The following is a 20,439-nucleotide window of genomic DNA, read 5'->3' as shown; positions in this document are numbered from 1 at the left end:
CAGCACTAGGTCAGAACCTACAGCAGAAGGAATACTCAGTCCACAGATATGTGATGATGACTGAAGCCAACGAAAGAGAAATACCAGTGTAAAATCAGAAAACTCATCCCCTGGCCTCCCAATTCTTACACATTTTGTATATCGCTCTTACCCTGTCTTGGCAAAAGCATGTGGTGCCTAAGGACTGACTTGGACTGTAAGGTGAGCATCAAAAGAAGTCAGTTCTCACTGAATGGCTTCCAAACGAGACCCTTCAAAACCTGAAACTGAAATGAAAGCTTTAAGGGAGCAGTGTTTCTTGATACTCAAAAAATGAAGGCCCAAGATAACTGATTTTCTGGTAACACTGAGAGTCAATAAAAACCCTGTCAGAGCCGAGTTATGGAAAGATCTTTAGAACTAGAATAAGATTGCAAAAGAAGGAGCAAGGCTCTCAGATAACATAGACTGAGCAGTTTCAATAAATGTGTAATTAGAATGCAAGCTTGAAAAAAATCGAAAACTAGTAAGGCAGGGAAGGACAAAGGAAGAGAGACAGAAAGAGAAAGCGAAAGAGCAAGAGAGAGAGGCAATATTCAAAGTGACTGAAACACTGATACTATATTTAGATGCAAGAAGCATAAAACCCCCCACGTGTGATAAGCTAAGAAATCTTCACTTAAAAGACATAATGCAGAAACCAAAGAGCATCAAACACAGATGGGAAAATCCTATGAGCGACCAAAGTGAAAATACCAGTCATCTGCAAAGGAAAACTATTACATTGACAGCTGATATCTCCACAGCAACATTGGAAACCAGGAAAAGAGCCGGAATGATATCTTCAATATAGTAAGAGAAACTAACCATCAAATTAGAATGCTAACTTCCCTGAGCAAATCCATAAATGATCCAAATTGCATTTTTCCTAGCAACAGATACATAGAATACCCTTCAAGCAAAGTGCAAGTTACACTGAAAACCGGGTGTGAGAAACTCTCTCCCCGCTGAATAGTAACCATGTGGGCCAGTCTGAACAGACTAGAACCCTGTAAAACAAGCCCCATCTTGGGGGCTTCCGTGTTTAATTTGGAGCTTTGAAATAACATTCATGATTCATTTAGTGTCATCACAGGAGTTTTGCTTTCTTATTGTTCCTGTTACACATTGTCAAAGGCTCAGTGAGTCGAAGCTACACAAATTTATTACATTGCAGTTCCCTTGGTCTCAAGCTAGTATCAGGGGCAGGCAGGGTTGTCACCCAGAGTTGGAACTGTAGGGAAGTGAAATGCCTTCTACACAGTTTCCTAGAATTAGGACGTGGTCACTCTTGGAGTTCCATTGTTCCATCACAATCACAGGCTTCTAGTTCTATTCCCCAGTTTTTGTTATACAGTCAACAAAGTCCAGTCCTACAGGTTTTCCTGCCTTTTGGCATGTAACCTAATTTGCAAGGTAGAAATAAAAACACTAGTGGAAAATAATAGCTAACCAGAAAAGCAACTAAACATGTCTGAGAGGAACGGGTTAGCTTTTTAAAAAGGTAAAAATACATTCCCACAAAGGGCCGGCAGTCTTTTCTTGGGCACTCATCCAAGAGAAATGGAAGCATACACTTACCAAATGATTTGTACGGGAATGTTTGTAAAAGCTTTATTTATGGTAGCCAAAAGTCAGAAACAATCCAAATTTAGAAAAAGGAACAAGTTGTTCATGCACTTAACGACATGGGTAAGTCATAAAATCATTATGCTGAATGAAAGAAACCACATAAATAGACACAAAGGAACTCCTCCTACCTGATTCACTTACATGAAGTCCCAGGGAGGCATAATCACACATAATAGGACTGCAGGTGCATCTGGAGGTACATGGCTTGCTAAGCATGCTCAAGGCTCAGGGGTCACTCCTGGTGCTGGAAACAACAGCAGCAACAACAACAGATGATGAAAATAACAATACCTTGGCCATAGCGGAGGTGGAGAAGTTACTTCACAGCAGTGAGAGGGTGGCTTTGGGTGCAGGGGCGGTTACACAGGCACAGCAGTGACCAAAGCGCTCTGAAGCGAAGCGTCCTCAGTTTCCACCAAAGCTTTAGCCATCAGGGTAGCATCAGCCAACTTCAAACTGTTTCCTGCGCCGGGTGGCTCAGTTCCTTCGCTCTTAAATTTATTCCCAGGGGTGCTGACCGTGAGTAAATTTACTTTTAGGGAAGCAATAAAAACAATATACATTTAATTTTGGACGGAAGCAAATTACTCACACTCCCAACATCAGCCAAACATATGTATCTTCCAAGTTGAAGCTTTTTTTTTTTTTCAGAAATATAAGTACTCTCAGGGAAAAAATGCCCTCTCCTTTGTCTTGTGGGCTGACGCTTTTTGCGTTTCTCACCCGAATTTATCATCCAAAAGGACTGCACTGAATGCCACAGAGGAGCAGAGAGGGACCACAGGCTCATTGCTTTTGAGAAGCTGTGCAGCTACTTCCGGTTAATTAGACAGAAGTAAGATCAAACAATGGGTGCCCAGGTCTGGAGAATTTCTGTTCCTGACATGTTCAAACCAGTGACTTCTACAGCAGTGGGATGCTCCCAGTGAAAACTACTTCAGCTTTTCTCACATTCAATTTTCCCTTAGAAAAACTTGAATTCTATCAGTTTTCTTTCCACCGAAAGTATATCTGTAGGAAGCTTTCATGAATTAGATGTAAAGTACAGAGTTTAATTATAAAGTAAATCAGTTTAAATTCATAGTAAAATTTGCCAAATCCTCAAATTACAGGTACCTTTCAGAGAGTTTACTGTAATGCATTTCCTGTACCATAATCCTTTACTTAAGTGATTTTAGTAGGCTAGATGCTTTAAATGTCACATTGCCTTATCTTTATCAATAAATTAAATTCTCAATTACTTTGTTCAATACTAGGGCAACTTGGCAGTTTTGATGATAGATCCATCAAGTGCAAAATAATTTTCCCAAGAAGTATTTTCCAAATAAATCCTCATTTTTTCCTAATTTTAAATTATTTTTATTTCATTTTAAAAGTAGTTAATATTATTTGGTGCCATTGCATTAAAATGCCAAAATTTAGAAAAAAAATAACCTTTCATTTACCAGCAAAAGTCATGTGACCCACATGAAATTTCTCTCCCTGTGCACAAACACAGAACAATGAAAGAGCAGGCATCAGCACCTGCTGATAAATCAGGGCTTTTTGTTTCATATTCAGGACAAAACTAGAAAAACTGTGGCCATAAAATCACCCTACTTGTATCTATCCTCTCCACATAAACATACTCTATACACAGTAAGAATGTGATGGTGTAGGTTGAAGTGAGCTGAATCCACATTACCACCCACACAAATATATATTTCAGATGGTATTGAATTTTAAAACATTAAAAAGTCATCTTCAGACTGAGGGATTACTCTTTTTTGCCTTAGGAAAGGAATAAAGTCCCCAAAGAAACATAAACTCACGAGTCTGCTTTCACTGCTGTTCAATGCAGGCTGTTTACAGTCTTTCTCTCTCTGCCCCAATATCTTGGTTGGTGGAACAGGACTCCAGGGTTTATGAGGAAGGATTCTTACTCCGCCTGGAGAAAATCAGTTTAAATTTGTTTACAATAGAAAAACTTCTCTCGCTGATCCATCCATTTGCACGGTTTTCTCTAGGACTGAAAAAGTTTTTTTTTTTTTTTTTTTTTTTTTTAAACTGCCTCAGAGAGGCTATTCTTTCCACTTTGTTAATTAAATCTGTGCTGTCTTACATTGTTTAATCATATTGAATGACATTTACATATATATTTTATTTAATCTGGGAGCTCCTAAATTTAGTAAATTGCTGGATGAATCTAATCTGACCAGTTTCTTTGCAGTGTCACCCAGAATCTTTTAATGAATCTGCTTCAACCATGGCTCCAGAAAGAGATGCCCTGTTCACAGCCAGGCACTGGACTGGCTGGCAGCCTGTGAGGAAGATACTTTCCACCCAGGCCCAGTCATTATCAGGGGAGGCTCCGGGGATTCTCTAAAAAGGAAAAAAATAGCATCAGGATTTCCTTGGGAGCCTTAGGCTCAAGCTTCTATGCTTCTGGTTAACCCACTCCGCACCCTTCTGCTGTCAGTGAGGAGGTGCATGGAATACCCGCAGCTGAAGCCAAGGTCCAGTGGGAAATTCTCTAAAACTCTGCACTGAAAAGACATTTTTCTTGGGCTCAGTGGCACACACTGTCCTGCTCCTTTCCCATCTGTGTGTGACCTGAGTCTACGAATGGTGACTTACATGTGGCCAGATATTGATGGATGACCACATACACAGAAGAGAAGAAAGAAACAGAAAAATCTAAGCTCAAGAAAGCGTGAGTGTGTGCCCTTCATTTAAAAGCAATGAAAAACTATCTATCAGATAATATTAGGTGTATAAAAACTCTACGGCGTGAGAAATCATGCTTTTAATAACTTAGCACTTACCCACTAAGCATGAAGAACACAAAACACACTAACATAGGTGTAAACCAAACCCACCTGAGATGGTGGCCAATGTGTTTTCAGAGGGGCTGACATATTTCCTTCTGGATTGCCTGTAGTGTTGGCAGTGAAAGTAGAAGCCCAGGGTCATACCCAAGTGTCCTTGGTCATCGTTTTCTGGCTGCAGAAGCTGGTGATCAGTGAATAACCACAGGTTGTTTCACTAGGTGAAGGTGGTAATGAAAGAAGCCACCTCCCAGTGGCAGGATGGCGGTTGTGGTTTTGTGGGTATTGTTCTGAATCATTTCTCTCTTACCTGCCCTCTAAACAGGACACCCCGTGTGGAGTTATGCAGTGTGCAGTCTGCAGTCAGGGGTTCTTGGTATCATGTTTACAGATCTCTCTGTGCTGAGAATGCCTGAGCTCCGATTTCAGGTTTCTAACCATGAGTTTGCATGGCTGTGTTCATAACGAAGTAATTTCCTTGGCAGCTGGATCTTCCTCTTCCGTCTGGGACAGAAAGTTCTGACTGCCTCATGGCTCAGCAGTCTTGTTTCATCTCGTGACTTCCATTCCTTGACGTTCACCTTGACTCATGGTACAGGTGCTTGATTTGGAAACTGGCTCCACTCTCAGAGTACTGGGAAGAGTCTCGTGGGGTTCTGTGTTGTATGCTCATCTCATCTGAGGTCACATAGTCTGGGCGAAATCATAAAAAAAGAAAAAGTCCAAAGGCAGGAAACTTTAGCCAAGTCCAAGTGGTCAATTTAGAAGCTCAGTATTTCCATGACAAAGGTCAACATCAACTACAGAGATAGGGAGGTCTAAGCAAACATCACAGAATAAAACAGGCACAGGACTGGGAGTGAAGCGGAAATAAGGAAGGAGGGTCTTCGGCTTCAGGCTGCTGTAATATTGGCTGAGTTCTGACTGTGGCCCGCCATGCTGGCTGCATCAGTATCACTTCTAGCTGGTCCTTTCCATTTGTGCTCCCTGAAAGCCTGTACTCCATCCTTCACCACATAACCATATCTAAAATTTAAGATTAGTCCCAGAAGAAATTCTGTTTCTTTACCTTACATGTGGTATAAAATCACATTTCTTAATAGCAGCATAATTTTACTGCAGAAGTGGAGAAGACCCTGCATGGCATCTTGTCTGGCAATCACTGCTGGGTGATTGCTGGCAGTCCTATCTGGGGGAGGCTAAGCCGTGAGTCCTGCTACTCTAAGAGAGCCTAGCGTACAGAGCAAAATATTAAATTTCATCCCACTTAATCACTCAGTGCCTAGAATCCTTTTCTATTATTTGTTTTCCTGCTCTATCCAGTTCTTCTAACAACTTATTTGGCACCATGAATTCCACCTTCACATTGGTTCCTCATCCACAAAATCACTTTAATTCTCTCTCGTGCTTACTTAGTTTCCTCACTGGGAAATCAATTTGTCCCTAATAACTGGAAAACAAGGTTTGTTGAAGAGTGCTTTTAGGAAACAAGCGTTGGCTTAGCAATGGGGTTTGGGGGAATGTGCAGATTTAAAAACACACATCTCCTCCTCTGTGGCTCTGCTCTGGACATTTTTTCAAGGTGAAAAATTAAAATTGAAAAAAACTTAAAATTGAAGACATTACCTCTAGTTTGTTTCTATGGAGCTCAATCAGAAATGGCTAAATTTGCCTGATCATGCTAGGACTTCTGCAGTTGAACTCAGAGGATGTCTACTGAGTACTATGGGCTGCTTCACACTGCCTTGAGTATGTAACTAAAATTTGTATCATTCTACCCTTCAAGTAATTTATAAATATATTTTTTGTGTAAAAATTTAAACTATAACAAATAAGAGAAAGAACACGTATAAGTACATAGCACACAGCGTGGCATACACAGAGGCTGTAGGCTTTGGGAGAAAGGATAATAGTACTGGAAACATCCTGACAGATAACCTGGAAAAGTCCGGAGTCCTGCTTGACCTGAAGGGCAGGTTCCATGACAGAAAGCATAGTGAAAGCATTTGCTGGAGAGGACCAGCATTATCCAAAGTGCTGGCATAGTATTCTATTTGTCTTAGTCGGGATCTTTTCAAGTAAATTTTAAAAAAAATCATCTCAAAGCAATAATGCGCTTCTGTCTCTTCGGGATAGATGAGTACAAACTGATGGCCTTTTCCTCCCCTGAGCTAAAGCTAGAGGTAATCAGAGGTCCAGGTAACCCAAACACAAGCGGATCTGAAACAAATCAATGGGTTTCTGCAGACCATGAATAACCAAAGTGGAAAGGGCAGCAGAGGGTCCGGAATAGTCTGTAGAAACACTCCCGGCTCATGCACTGTTTCTCAGGGGAGGCTCAGGGAGCCTTCGAAGACCTCAGGAGACAGAGAGGACGGTGAGGAAGAAGCACATCTAAGAATCTTGCCTTGTTTCCCCAGCTACCTGATTTGTTTTAGCAAGAGAAAATACCATGGAGCCCTTCTTTCTAGTAAAACCTGAGGATCCTTCACAGATGTGCGTGCAAAGTCCCTTATGGGGAAGTCACCATTCTGAAAGACTGGTGTGGGGCAAAGAAAGATCCACATGCAGAAATGCTGACCTCCCAGGACAAGGAAGGGAGCAAAGCCCCAGGAATCAAGGACCGCTCTTGGCTATGCAATCAACACTTGGAGAGGAGGAATTGGAGCTCAGCGCCAAAACTGAGATGGATTTACATATTTGTAAGTTGAACTTTAATAGAACTATTATTATCCCAAATTCAACTGCGTAACCAGAATACAGTTCAGCCTGGCTGTTAGTATTATTAATACCGGTACTACTCTGGTTGTCCTTAAACAGCTCTTAGAAACTCCTTTTCTGTGCTAGCAAAGAGAATTACTTGGAATTGGTGAACTGAGTCAATCATTCCTGGAAGCATCCTGGATTGACAGTAGGCAAAAATAAGTAAATATAAAATAAAATAAAACCAAAAAGTCTTTCAGAGGATTATACTTATGCAAGATACATTACTTGTCGGTTGTGCCAAATATTATTTAAAATAATTTTCAAAAGATGAAAAATATTTCTCTTTAACTATCTTCCACTTTTCTTTAAAAAGGAATTTTCTTGGGAATAGCCAGCAGAAGCATCAATGCTATTACTTTTCTTAGAAAGATTCTAAAATTTTTATCTTATATTTTTCCCATGATAGCAAAAGTACTAGGTATTTCAAAAGAGGCTATATTTTTCTTCTCATATTTAATTCCTGGAGGCTTTATGTTTTCAGTGTAACCACTGATGCTTCTGAGAGCCCAGACAGTTGTGAAGGTACCAGCTTTAAAAACAGGTCTGCTGTGTGCTGTGACTATAATATATCACGGGCCTTTCAAGTCAGCATATTTAATTTCTCTGTCTTTCTCTCCTCCTATTTTTCGTCCTTTAAATTCGTCAGCTGTTTTCAAATAAAAATGTATAGTTCTGAGTAAGCTTCCTAAAAATTAACCGATTTTATTGTATATATAAATCCAACAGCCAAGCTGTACCAATGAGCCTGTATCTCAGCTATGTTATTTGCCTTGAAAATTTCTTTCAAAAAACCACAGTAAGCATAGTATGACCAGGCAGACTTTTCCCTCTTCATAGGATCAGTAATCCTTGGCAGAGAGAAATTGGTCATGAAATTTAATTGCAGTTCATTATGAATTTATTGAAAAATACCAAGTTTTCCTAAGCAAAAGGTCTTATGCATTTGATCCAAATGTTCACTTTTGGAGGAAAAATATATTCAAAATACTCCAATGACACTTTTAGTTTAAGAAATCTGATTGACCTGCTGTTTGACTGTACAGGGATTCTTTAAAATCACGATGGTCTCATTTTCTTCCTCCTCGATTAGTAAATGATTACTGGATGCCTACTATGAACAGAGCATGACAAATAAATACACTTTTTAAAGTTTTAGGGTAATTGTCCACTGAAATGAATTAGGTAGAGATGATGCTTGTTTTTGATGTGGAATTCTATTTACCATTCACCCCTGTCAAACATCAGAAATATTTACCTCGTGGAATATTTCAAGTAAATAATCCATTGGTTATCAAAGTCTAAATTCTGGTGGGTGATGCAGAAAATGCAGAGTTGTGTAGCTTTGCTTCTCTGTACAAAAATGTGAATAAGTCCATCTTGATAAAGAGATGAAGGCATTCAGCACACTCTCTTATATTTTAAACTGCCAAATAAAGGAAATAAATATTGCACACAATTCTTTTGGGAAAATGGTAAGTAAACCTGATTCCATAATACAGCACTTTCCTTGCAGCTAAATTTAAAGGACCTGAGGCAGACAAAAAGGCAGAATGTGCAGGGAGTCTAAACAAGATAAAGACCGCATTTATCAGCTGGTAACTGTAGGGACAAAGTGCAAGACTGAGTCCATGGATTCAGGCTAAAGGTATTTCTGCCTTTCTTGTTTTTGACAAGAAAGGATCACATGCCAACAGACTGGCAATAGAAGCATTCAGGGGTTTGGTGCTTGTATTATAAAATAACATCCAAAAGACATGGAAGGCACACTTTAAAAAAGCTGCACAAAACTGTATTCAAAAGACTATCACTTTTTATCCTCTTGGTGATACTGTAACAGGTTTTAATTAAATATTGCTCCCCTGAAATCACCCTTTATGTTTATGACTGAGAGAGTTTGGGGAAGAATAAAAGTCCGTTGATCAGGTCTCAGTTTCTGAGCTCCTCTGATGTTCATTCATAAATCGTTAACAGGAAAAATACGGAAGGGTCTGGAATTCACATACACTCAGTGATATAAACGCAGGGGAGGGACCTCCAAAGCCAGCTGTGATTGGCTCTGTCACCACTGTCCCCAGAGACTAAGTCACATTGACGTCCTCTCCCTTTCTGTGGCAGCTCAAGAAGTTTTGGTGAGCTCTACTCTGAGCTCTTAAAAATAAACAGCCTTTTGCTGGAATATAAGTTGTCAGAAATCTGGAATAAAGCATCATCTCTCTCAAGAAGGAGAAGCTGGCTGGTGACATGTAGGCATATCTTAGTTATTTCTCCACATCTTCGCGCTTCGAACACATCAGGTTTTGACAGGGTCACATGCTCTCTAGTGTGTTTTCTCTATTCCTGGGCACTGGTTTGGACACTGAAATGTTTAAAACTTTCCTCCTAATTTCTCTTTCCCTGGTTCTGGTTAGAATCCTTCAAGAACCCAGGACTTCTTACTCCTTGGGGATTCAGACTTTCAGAAAATGATGATGCCAAGACAGTCAAGCCGAACCAGTTGAAGTTTAGTTAAACCTCAGTGTGTGTGTGTGTGCAGTCCTTCATTCATGTGCATGTGTGTCTACAGTTGCTGCTGGAAATGCTCTTCTAGAACAGCTGTCTAATAAATATGACTAATGCGTGCAGTGCTTATTAGAATCACATTTTCTGGGTAGGATTTGTAGCCATCTCTGATGCTGGATGTTTCTTTTCATCCCAGGGGTCTTGCAAAATTAACTCACTGGAGTAAATAATGACAGCTAACTTTTACAAGGAGCTGCCTACTGTTTTACACACTTTTATACACTGCTTTAGTTAAGCTCTCTGTGGACTGGAAGCTGTGATTGGGGTTCTCATTTTATAGTTGACACAGTGGAAAGGCAGCTGAGTTGAACAACTGATTCCAGATCACAAAGCCAGGATGGAGGTGGAGTCAGTGTTTGCACCTGGTGGTGATTCTAACCACCTTGACCTTCTAACTCTATCCTCAGTGTGTTCTCTGATTAGCATGTCTCTCCCTCTATTCTCCACATTCCTTCTTTTCTTGTCCTTAGGGAAGGAAAGTTCTAGGTTTGCTTATGGGGCTATGTAGTAAACCTCTTGGTAACTGGAAGCAAGAATGAGACAAAGCAAGGGCTCTTTCTTTGTTTTTAGTTATCCTGACAGCAAGAAAGAAGGGAAGAGGTGAGAGGAGACAGGGACTGGGGAAATGAGCTAATAGACCTTAGACCTCCGAAGAGCCTGACAGGAACTCCGCAGTCCCTTCCACAGTGTTCAACAAACTATTTCAAAAAAATCTCAGAGTGCGCTCATCGTGATGGAAACCACTGACAGATCTGAGTTGTGTTCCCAGAAACGGCAGACAGGAGACAGAGGGCCAGAAAGAAGAGCCCAGGAAAAGCAGCTGGAGTGCAGGTCAACGGCACTGAGTCTGGGGGAGATTTGCTTTTCAAACAGGAATGGAGCAAACTACTGGACCAACTTTAAACACGTTCCCCCAGAGTTGGGACCCAGAATAACGCCTCTGTTTCCCCTCCTGTCTCTCTTGCTCCCTCCTGCCATCTTCCTCCCTTCCCCTTACATTTCCCCTTTCCTCTTGTCCTCCCTTCTCTTTCTTTGTTCTCTACCTAGTGTGATAAAGGGTTTTAATTGCCCGCAGATACATGTAAAACAGAACTAAAGTTTAAATAAATCTTTAAAATGAGGCTGAATGAATTCTAGATTCAACAAAAAGACGAATGTTAGGATGTATCTCTAAATATACCAGTTTAGAAAATATTTTTATCAGTTATGTTATGAATTTTATGATGAACTTCTCCCTGTTAAAGCAATAAAGAGGAACGAGTGGTTATAAGATGCTCACGGAACCCAAGAAACAGTGCATCGTTACTCGGTTAGAATAACTTTGCTCTTAGCACTTTCTTAACAGTGGTCTCTTTGATGATGGCAAGTAGGAACATTTTGCTGTTTGCACAATGATCTGGTGAAAGCACAGTGCTTTCAGGATGTCTTCCTGAGCTGGTAAAGATGGTTAGCTTCTTGTGATTTTGAGAGCAGCCTCTATCTTTACTTGTGACCTAGATCATTCCTGATATGAACTCTGATAGTTTTCAAAGTCTTTAAGACCCGGAGACAGTTTTAAGGTTTAGCTTTTCCTCAAAAACTGTTAGGTCTCATCAGCTGCGGTTTTCAGATGCAGTAGATCTGTTAATTCCACATTTAAATTCTAAGTTGGGATTGGTAAACATAAAAGGCCTTTTCTTTTTTTTTTATATTTAAAGAGAAAGAAACAAAAAAATGGAGAAAAAAAGGTAGAAATAATACAGAATTACAGAAAAATAAACAGCAAGAAATCACCAGTTGATAAGTTACATATTGTCATCTTAGAAATAGTTGTTCAGGTTACAAAATTAAAGCATATAAAGTGACATTCAAATAGTGACACTGCCAACAGTTCTGCTCAATGATCCAAAAAAAACCTTAGTAATATGGTTATCAGTCCTACACACTTGTTTTTTATTTTAAGATTAAACATATTAAAACAGAACAAAACAGTTCATAAAGAAACAATTTAAAGAAATACAGATTTCAAAGCAAGTCCACTGGAGATCTTCACTGTTTATCTTATTGTCTCTAGTTTTCTTCCAAATAGTTGTCCCCAATTTCACACATGTTGAATATATACTGAATATTATACAACTATCTTTATAGGATGATCAAATCTTTACAGGATGATGAAGGCTTTTTAGGTCTTCAAGACCTGACTTTGGGGAAGTCTATAATGACTACCATAATGTCTCTCATTCTCTTCTTAGTGGCTGTCCTTATCTTTTCGTATGCTGAAACTGAACTTAAGAGACTAGACTAATATCACAACTATATTAAGCCTGATGATGTGGACAAGTCTATTGAAAATAACAAGAGAAAGCATAGTAACTACAGTACCTCACCTAAAATTGTGCTCTTATGTGTCTTTTTCATTGCATGTTTTTCTAGGAAAAGGCCTTTTTTGTAACAGAGATATTATTGGCAAAGCGGGAGTCTTTGCGGTGACTTCCCAGGTTCCTGATCTGCAGCTAAGATAATGTGCATAATGTTCTAGGTCTGTAGAGGCCAAAATAGTCACCTGCACATGGTGAAAATTCAGTGACCAACGAGTCCCATCAATTTTTTTTTAGCAAAGAAACAAAATTTGGACTCACACATGAGCCTGCTGGAAAGCCATGACACTTGAGTGCTAGGTAATAATGCCAACACAGCATTTTTGATGGTTTATGGGAATTTTTTTCAATGTTAAATTCTTTCAATTTAAATTGTACTCCAAAATATTATTCATATCCAGTAAAAATGAGTATTAAGTTCTCAGCTAGGGATGAATTATTCATTAACACAGATAATGGTGTTAATGCACTGTTAAGGAGCTATAACATCAGCATAAAGATTTCCCGGTTCCCCATTAATTGTTAAAATTGAAAACAAATGCAGAAGATACTGAATCAGAGATCTTTTTGTTAAATAAACTAAAGCCTTTTATATTGACTTCTTTACCAGATTTTCAACCATGCTACTTGGAGATTTATAAACTATTTGATCGTATTTATCAATGACACCACTGCAAGAAATATATTTTTATGTAAATTTAACAGTAAGGTGGTAGGTTAGATTTTCCTTTTGGTCTCATGTAAATTTCACAGAGTATTTGAAAGGAAAATAGTCTGTATATTTGTACATCATTTCACTTATTTTATCCCTGAAAGATGCTGAAGTGTCCTGGACAACTTGTTTGCTTTGTTTATATCAAGTTTTCTCAAATATAAAAGGGACAGAATATGGAATGATTAAATACAACACAGTTGTACAAGCCAATAGCCATGGAGTCTCCAGAAAGAAGAAGGACAGCTATCACAAGAGAGGATTGACGGGTTTAAGGATGAAAACTGTTGAGCCCAGGTTTTTCTGGGAAAAGGAGAAGCACAGAGCCAGCTGGGAGCCTGGGAGTATATTGATATCCGTGGAGGCTGGGCAGTGCCATGTGTTGTGAATCCAAGGGGAACCATTTCCCTTGGTTGTTGGCAGCTTGTACTGGAAGCAGGTGCATGGAGAGTAGAGGACAAGGTTTGCCAACAGTAAGGATTGGCAAGAATGGGAATAGGGAGATGGAGAAGGTAGATAATCCAGAGTGTTAATGAGTAGGAAAATGTAATCCCTGGGGACAAACCTTTCCAAATTCCACATTTGAATAGCGACTCACTAAGGCTCCTGGGAGATGCTGCTGGCTGAGTCCCTTCACATTAGAAACACTGTCCCTGTGCCCAGACATCTGCTCTCTGTTCCCATTTAAGGCTCTAACACACGGCTGAGCTCATTGATTGCACCGATTTAGGCAATCTAAGAAGCTGACAGAGGTAGCTGACTAGTTACAAACTGAGTGATTTTGTCTTGAGTGTATCACACATCACCTCGCAGGGTCCTGCAGGATGTCCTTGGGGGCTCCCACACCTCTGACCCATCCTTGGGCTCTCCTAAGTTTCGGGATGACCTTTTCTCTTACTCAGTCAAAATATGTGGGTTTTTAGAGAACAGTACTTCAGGTTGAAAGTTCAGTGCCTTTTACGTGTATACTTTATTATAAGAATTTTGCAAAAGTTCTGCCCCAGGATGAAGGATTTGTGAACAGCACTCTAGCCTCCAGCAGGCAGACTGCTTTCAGCAGGAGAGGCGTTAATCCCTACTATAGACCTGGTCATAACCCAGGTCAGCTCAACAGAAAGTCTCAAGCTGAGGACCTCACCTATTTTGATATTTTCCTCTTCTTCCTCAAGATGCAAGGCAGAACCAGGGCTTTCTCTACTGTTACTCACAAAATGTATAGTGCTGAGGGAATATAAGCTTTTAACATGTAGCAAAAATGTCTGAGGTCCCAGAAGACATTGTATTTAGTACTAAGAGAACCCTACAAAATTATGGAGCTAAAATTAATTCTAAATATGCAAACCAAATATAATATTATGATATCTTTATTAGTTTTATTTTCAGTATTCAGAAAAGCATACATCTGAAAGTATTTTGTACTCAGATTTGCACAAAATAATTGTCAAATACTATAGGTGACAATTATCCAAAAATCATATCAAATTATAAATGTAATATGTTACTTATATTCAAATAAAATTAAATATATTCTCATTCATATACTTATTTATTCATTCCATAAACATTTATCTAGTTCTTACCCAAGCACTTCATTTCTGCTCTACAGATGTGTTCAGTCATGTATACCAGTGATCTTAAAATTAAGATGACTGCAAGAATGATACAGGTTTAGTTTAAAATGGATTAATTTTCCGACATTCAGTTTACACATGGACCTATTTCTGACACTGATCCAACTACGAACTGGGTGCTTCCTGGTTCTTAACACCTCTACTTCAGTGCACCATTCTCTGCTCAATAAAGATTAGATGTAGGGACTCCCAGGACAGTCCTGTCCACATACGTACACTGTAACACACACACCCACACATACAACATAGCGTAAATTTTCCTGGGGATGATGAGAAGCTAAAGGACTATTTTAATATAATTCATACATTTTCATGCATTTCATAAAATAATTTCTGATGCTACATCATTGGTTGATTTGGAAAAGCATGTAACTCAGAAGAATTTGAAAAAATAAAGAATAAAATGATTCCAGTATAAGAAAATTATTTCATATTTATCTTATTTTTTTGGCAAACACATTTTCTCCTTTGCTTATACTTATGAACTACAAGCAAGATGATCAGTGATACAGAAACTCATTTTCTAGTAATAAATGATAACATTCAAAAGAAAGACTATATCAAAGATTGATATAGTCTAACAAATTTCTAACAAAATTTTAATAGCTATTGTCAAAATTTATAATTTACACTTGCTAAATTAATTTTGTGTAAATGTTCGTATTAATAGCCCTTTTGATGTTTCTCAAAGATTAAAATTCATTCATAAGCTTTTTTCTAAAAAATTGATTTCTCTCTATTTTTCCCTATCCCACATGTGTAGAGGCACACGCATGTGCATATGTGTACATACATATATGTACACATTCTGTTATAGAAAATATAAAGGTGATCAATAAAACTATTTTTATGAAAATATGTGAAGGCATAAAATTATGTGAAGGAAGTAAATGAAAACAGGCTCATGGATGAAGAATCCTGATTTCAAACTTTCTGCTGCTACCAGAGCTTCTTTCAGTGTTTCTTTTTTTTTTTTTTTTTTTTTTTTTTTTTTATTTAAGAGGAAAAAGAGAAAAACACAAAACAAACCAAAGCGGCGTAAGGGTACACGCAATACAGAACTACAAAACAAAACAAAACAAAAAACCATAACAGTAAGAAATTACCTGCTAGTAGATTACACACTATTTTCTTGAAAATAGTTCCTCAAATCACAGTATCAAAGAACACAAGGTGGACATTCAAACAGGGAGACTGCAAACAGCTGTGTTCAATGTTCCAAAAACATTGATAAAGTCAGCTATTTAACACCCCCAAACACACTTGCTGTTATATCCGTTAGAGCTCCTTTTCTTTTCTTTTTTTTTTCCCTCTCTTTTTTACAACAAAATTTACACATCTTGGATTTTATTACTCCTTAGTGCTTATTACTTTCTTTGGGGGGGGGGAAGAATACAGTCAAATATGGCAAAACAAAGCTGTCAGTCAATACCAAGGATAGACGTAGCACATGGTGTAGAACAGAGTACAAGTTTATCAACAATGGTTATCAACGTTGTCCCTTGTTTCCTTAAAAAGAATTGTCTATCTTATTAGATATTATAAAGTTGGACAAAACAGTAGAGAACAAGACCAATAAAACTTAGGCGTTGTAAACATTACAGGACTTCCAAAGAAGACAATAGTCAAACCAGAATGGGTATCTTAGTGAATCTTATTGTCTTCAAAGTAGTTGCCTATGTCTTCAAACTTGATACTATCATATAGAATGGAACAGAGTCTAATCAGTCAAAACAAGATCGTGGGAGTACTACAGGACTTCAAAACAAGTTAATAGGAAATCGAAAAGAGTTACTATTTATATATCCTAATTTTTTTGAATTTTTTCTTTAATTAAGACAAACATAAGAAATGACTAAATAATTTTTTTTTGAAACAATAAGGGGGAGATTGAGATAAAACAGGACATAACAATATAACAATAGAGGTCATTGCATGACTGTTTCAATAACCTAGTACTTCACCACCTTATAACCTGACTTAATAGTAGTTACCATAGTGTCTTTTTCCTTGAAATATTTGGGTAAAACTTCATATACTCTAGCTTCAAATATTTTCATATCAAGAAGCCCAGAATAAAGCCTTTCTAATTAATGAGTGAAAACTTTATAAGGCTTCAAGGCCACCTAATGGGGAATCATGATTACCACATATTTTTATATATTTGAATCATTACTTACATTAGGGAAACTATTCGGTATTCACACATGCGAGATTGATTTATTTCACTTATGAGTATGGTCTCAAGCTGTGCCCATTTATTGATAAATATCTCAATGTGATCCTTCTTTATAGCTGAATAATACTCCATTGTATAGAAATACCACAACTTTTTTATCCATTCCTCAGTTGATGGGCACTTGGGTTGTTTCCAAGATCTGGCGATTACAAATTGTGCTGCTATAAACATAGGTGCACATATATCACTGTGGTATGATGCTTTCAGTTCCTCTGGGAATATGCCTAGAAGTGGAATAGCTGGAATAAATGGGATTTCCAGTCCCAACTTTTTGAGAAATCTCCAGACAGATCTCCACAAAGGCTGTACCAGTCTACACTCCCACCAGCAGTGCAGGAGAGTTCCTTTTTCCCCACAGCCTCTCCAGCATTTGTTGTCGGTTTTCTTGATCCTGGCCATTCTTTCAGGAGTGAGATGGTATCTCAGTGTGGTTTTAATTTGCATTTCTCTAATGACCAATGATGATGAGCATTTTTTCATGTATTTATTTGCCATTTGCATTTCTTCATCTGAGAATTGCATATTCATCTCAGATGCCCATTTTTGGATTGGATCTTTGAATTTCGGAGGTCTGAGTTTCTTTAATTCTTTGTATGTTTTAGACAAGAGGCCCTTGTCTGAGAGAGAGTTCACTAAAATCTTTTCCCAGTTTGTGGGTTTTCTTTTCACTATGCTGGAGATTTCTTTTGACATGCAGAAACTTTTTAATAAGAAGTGGTCCCAGTTATTGATTCTGGGAAGTATTTCCCGTGCGGTTTGAGTCCTGTTCATGAATTCTTTACCTACTCCTATGTCTCCAAGGTTTCTACCTATTTTGTCTTCCAATAGATTTAGTGTTTCTGTTTTAATATTCAGATCTTTGACCCATTTAGATTTTAATTTAGTACATGGTGATAGACATGGGTCTAGCTTTAGTTTTCGGCAAATGGAGAGCCAGTTTTTCCAGCACCATTTATTAAAGAGACTGTCGTTCTTCCAGTGAACCTGCTTGGCTCCTTTATCAAAAATAAGGTGGTTGAGTGTGTTCGTAGTTGTGGTTGTATCTTCTAATCTATTCCACTGATCTTCAGCTCTGTTTTGATTCCAATACCATGTTGATTTTACTACTGTTGCTTTGTAGTATAACTTCAAGTCAGGGATTGTGATGCCTCCTGCTTTGTCTTTGCTGCTTAGAATTGCCTTTGCGATTCTAGGTCTCTTCTGGTTCCAGATGAAATTTAGGAGTGATTTCTCTAGATCTATAAGGTATGTTGATGGTATTTCTATTGGGATTGCATTGAATCTGTATAACAGTTTTGGGAGAATGGCCATTTTCACAATGTTTGTTCTTCCTATCCATGAGCAAGGGATGTCTTTCCATTTTCTGAGATCATCTTCAATTTCCTTTTTCAGTGTATTATAATTTTCACTGTATAAGTCTTTCACTTCTTTCGTAAGAGTAATTCCTAAATATTTCATTTTTTTGCTTGCTAATGTGAATAGTCCAGTTTCTCTTATTTCCCTCTCTGTAATTTTGTTGTTCGTGTATAGGAATGCTATTGATTTCTGAGTATTGATTTTGTATCCAGCCACATTACTGAATTTATTTATTGTATCTAAGAGCATTTCAATGGAGTTTAGGGGGTCTTCTATGTAATGTATCATGTCATCTGCAAACAATGATAATTTAACTTCTTCTTTTCCTATCTTTACCCCTTTTATTTCTCTTTCTTGCCTAATTGCTCTGGCTAGTACTTCCAGTACTATATTAAATAGGAGTGGTGATAAAGGACATCCTTGTCTTGTACCCGATTTTAAAGTAAAGGCTTTCAATTTTTGGCCATTTAGTATGATGCTGGCTGTTGGTTTGTCATAAATGGCCTTTATTATATTGAGGTAAAGACCATTTATTCCAATTTTCTGTAAAGTTCTTATCATGAATAAGTGTTGGACCTTATCGAAGGCTTTTTCTGCATCTATAGAGATGATCATGTGATTCTTATTTTTGGCTTTATTGATATGGTGGATTACATTTATTGATTTGCGTATGTTGAACCATCCTTGCATTCCTGGGATGAATCCCACCTGGTCATGGTGTATAATCTTCTTGATGATTTGCTGGATCCTATTTGCCAATATTTTATTGAGGATTTTTGCATCTGTGTTCATTAGGGAGATCGGTCTATAGTTCTCTTTTATAGTTGGGTCTTTCTCAGGTTTTGGTACTAGAGTAATATTTGCTTCCAGGAATGACTTAGGAAGGATTGCTTCCCTTTCAATTTCATTGAATAGTTTGAGGAGTATCGGCATTAGGTCTTCTTTATATTTCTTGTAGAATTCTGCAGTGAATCCATCTAGGCCTGGGCTCTTCTTGGTGGGCAAGGACCCAATTACATTCTCAATTTCATTAGCAGAGATTGGGTTATTCAACAGTTTTATATCCTCTTGATCTAGCTTTGGTACTTCATATGCTTCTAAGAATCTGTCTATTTCTTCTGTGTTATCAAACTTTTGAGAGTAGAGGTTTTCGAAATAGGTGTTGATGATCCTCTGTATTTCTATTGGGTCTGTAGTGATTTCTCCTTTTTCATTTCTTATTGCATGAATTTGAGCTTTTTCTTTCCTTTTTTTAATAAGGTTGGCTAGGGGCTTATCGATTTTATTTATTCTTTCAAAGAACCATCTCTTTGATTCGTTGATTCTTTGGATTGTTTTCTTAGTCTCTATTGCATTGATTTCTGCTCTGATTCTTATAATTTCCTCTCTTCTTTTGGCTTTGGGCTTGACTTGCTCTTCTTTTTCTAGCTGTTTGAGGTGTAGCATCAAGTTATTTACTTGTATTCGTTCTGTTTTCCTGATGTGGGAACTCAATGCAATAAATTTTCCTCTCAGAATGGCTTTCATTGCATCCCACAGATTCCGGTAAGTTGTATCTGCATTTTCATTTTCTTTTAGGTATTGTTTAATTTCTTCTTTAATTTCTTCTGTGACCCACTGATTACTCAAGAGTGTGTTATTTAGTTTCCATGTGTTTGTGGAATTTTTGCAGTATACTTTGTCATTAATTTCTAATTTCAGAGCGCTATGATCCGATAATATGCAAGGGATGATTTCAACTCTTTTGAATTTGCTTAAATATGTTCTGTGAGCTAATATATGGTCTATTTTAGAAAATGATCCATGTACTGCTGAGAAGAATGTGTATTCTGATGTTGTTGGGTGGAACATTCTGTATATGTCTATCAAACCCATTTGTTCACAGGTGTGATTCAGTTCTGTTATTTCTTTGCTCATTTTCTGTCTGGTTGATCTGTCCCTTGGTGTCAGTGGTGTATTAAGGTCTCCTGTTACAATTGTGTTACTGATAATTTGAGTTTTCATTTCTGTTAATAATTGTTTTATATAACTGGGTGCTCTGGAGTTTGGTGCGTATATATTTAAGATAGTTATCTCTTCCTCTTGGAGTTTTCCCCTTACGAGTATGTAGTGACCTTCTTTGTCCTTTATGGTCATTGTTGGTTTAAAGTTCACGTTGTCTGCAAACAGAATGGCTACTCCTGCCTTTTTTTGGATTCCTGCTGCATGAAGAATTGTTTTCCATCCTTTGACTTTCAGTCTGTGAGTATCTTTCTGGGTTAGATGGGTTTCCTGTAAACAGCATATGGTTGGATTTTGTTTCTTGATCCATTCTGCTAGTCTGTTTCTTTTGATTGGTGCATTGAGACCATTTACATTAATG

Source organism: Cavia porcellus, unplaced genomic scaffold (genome assembly GCF_034190915.1).
Source record: "Cavia porcellus strain 051 isolate PalLab524CR breed Dunkin Hartley unplaced genomic scaffold, mCavPor4.1 scaffold_1, whole genome shotgun sequence".
Taxonomy (NCBI): Eukaryota; Metazoa; Chordata; class Mammalia; order Rodentia; family Caviidae; genus Cavia; species Cavia porcellus.
The sequence above is the reverse complement of the archived record's forward strand: the minus strand, read 5'-3'. Positions refer to the sequence as shown.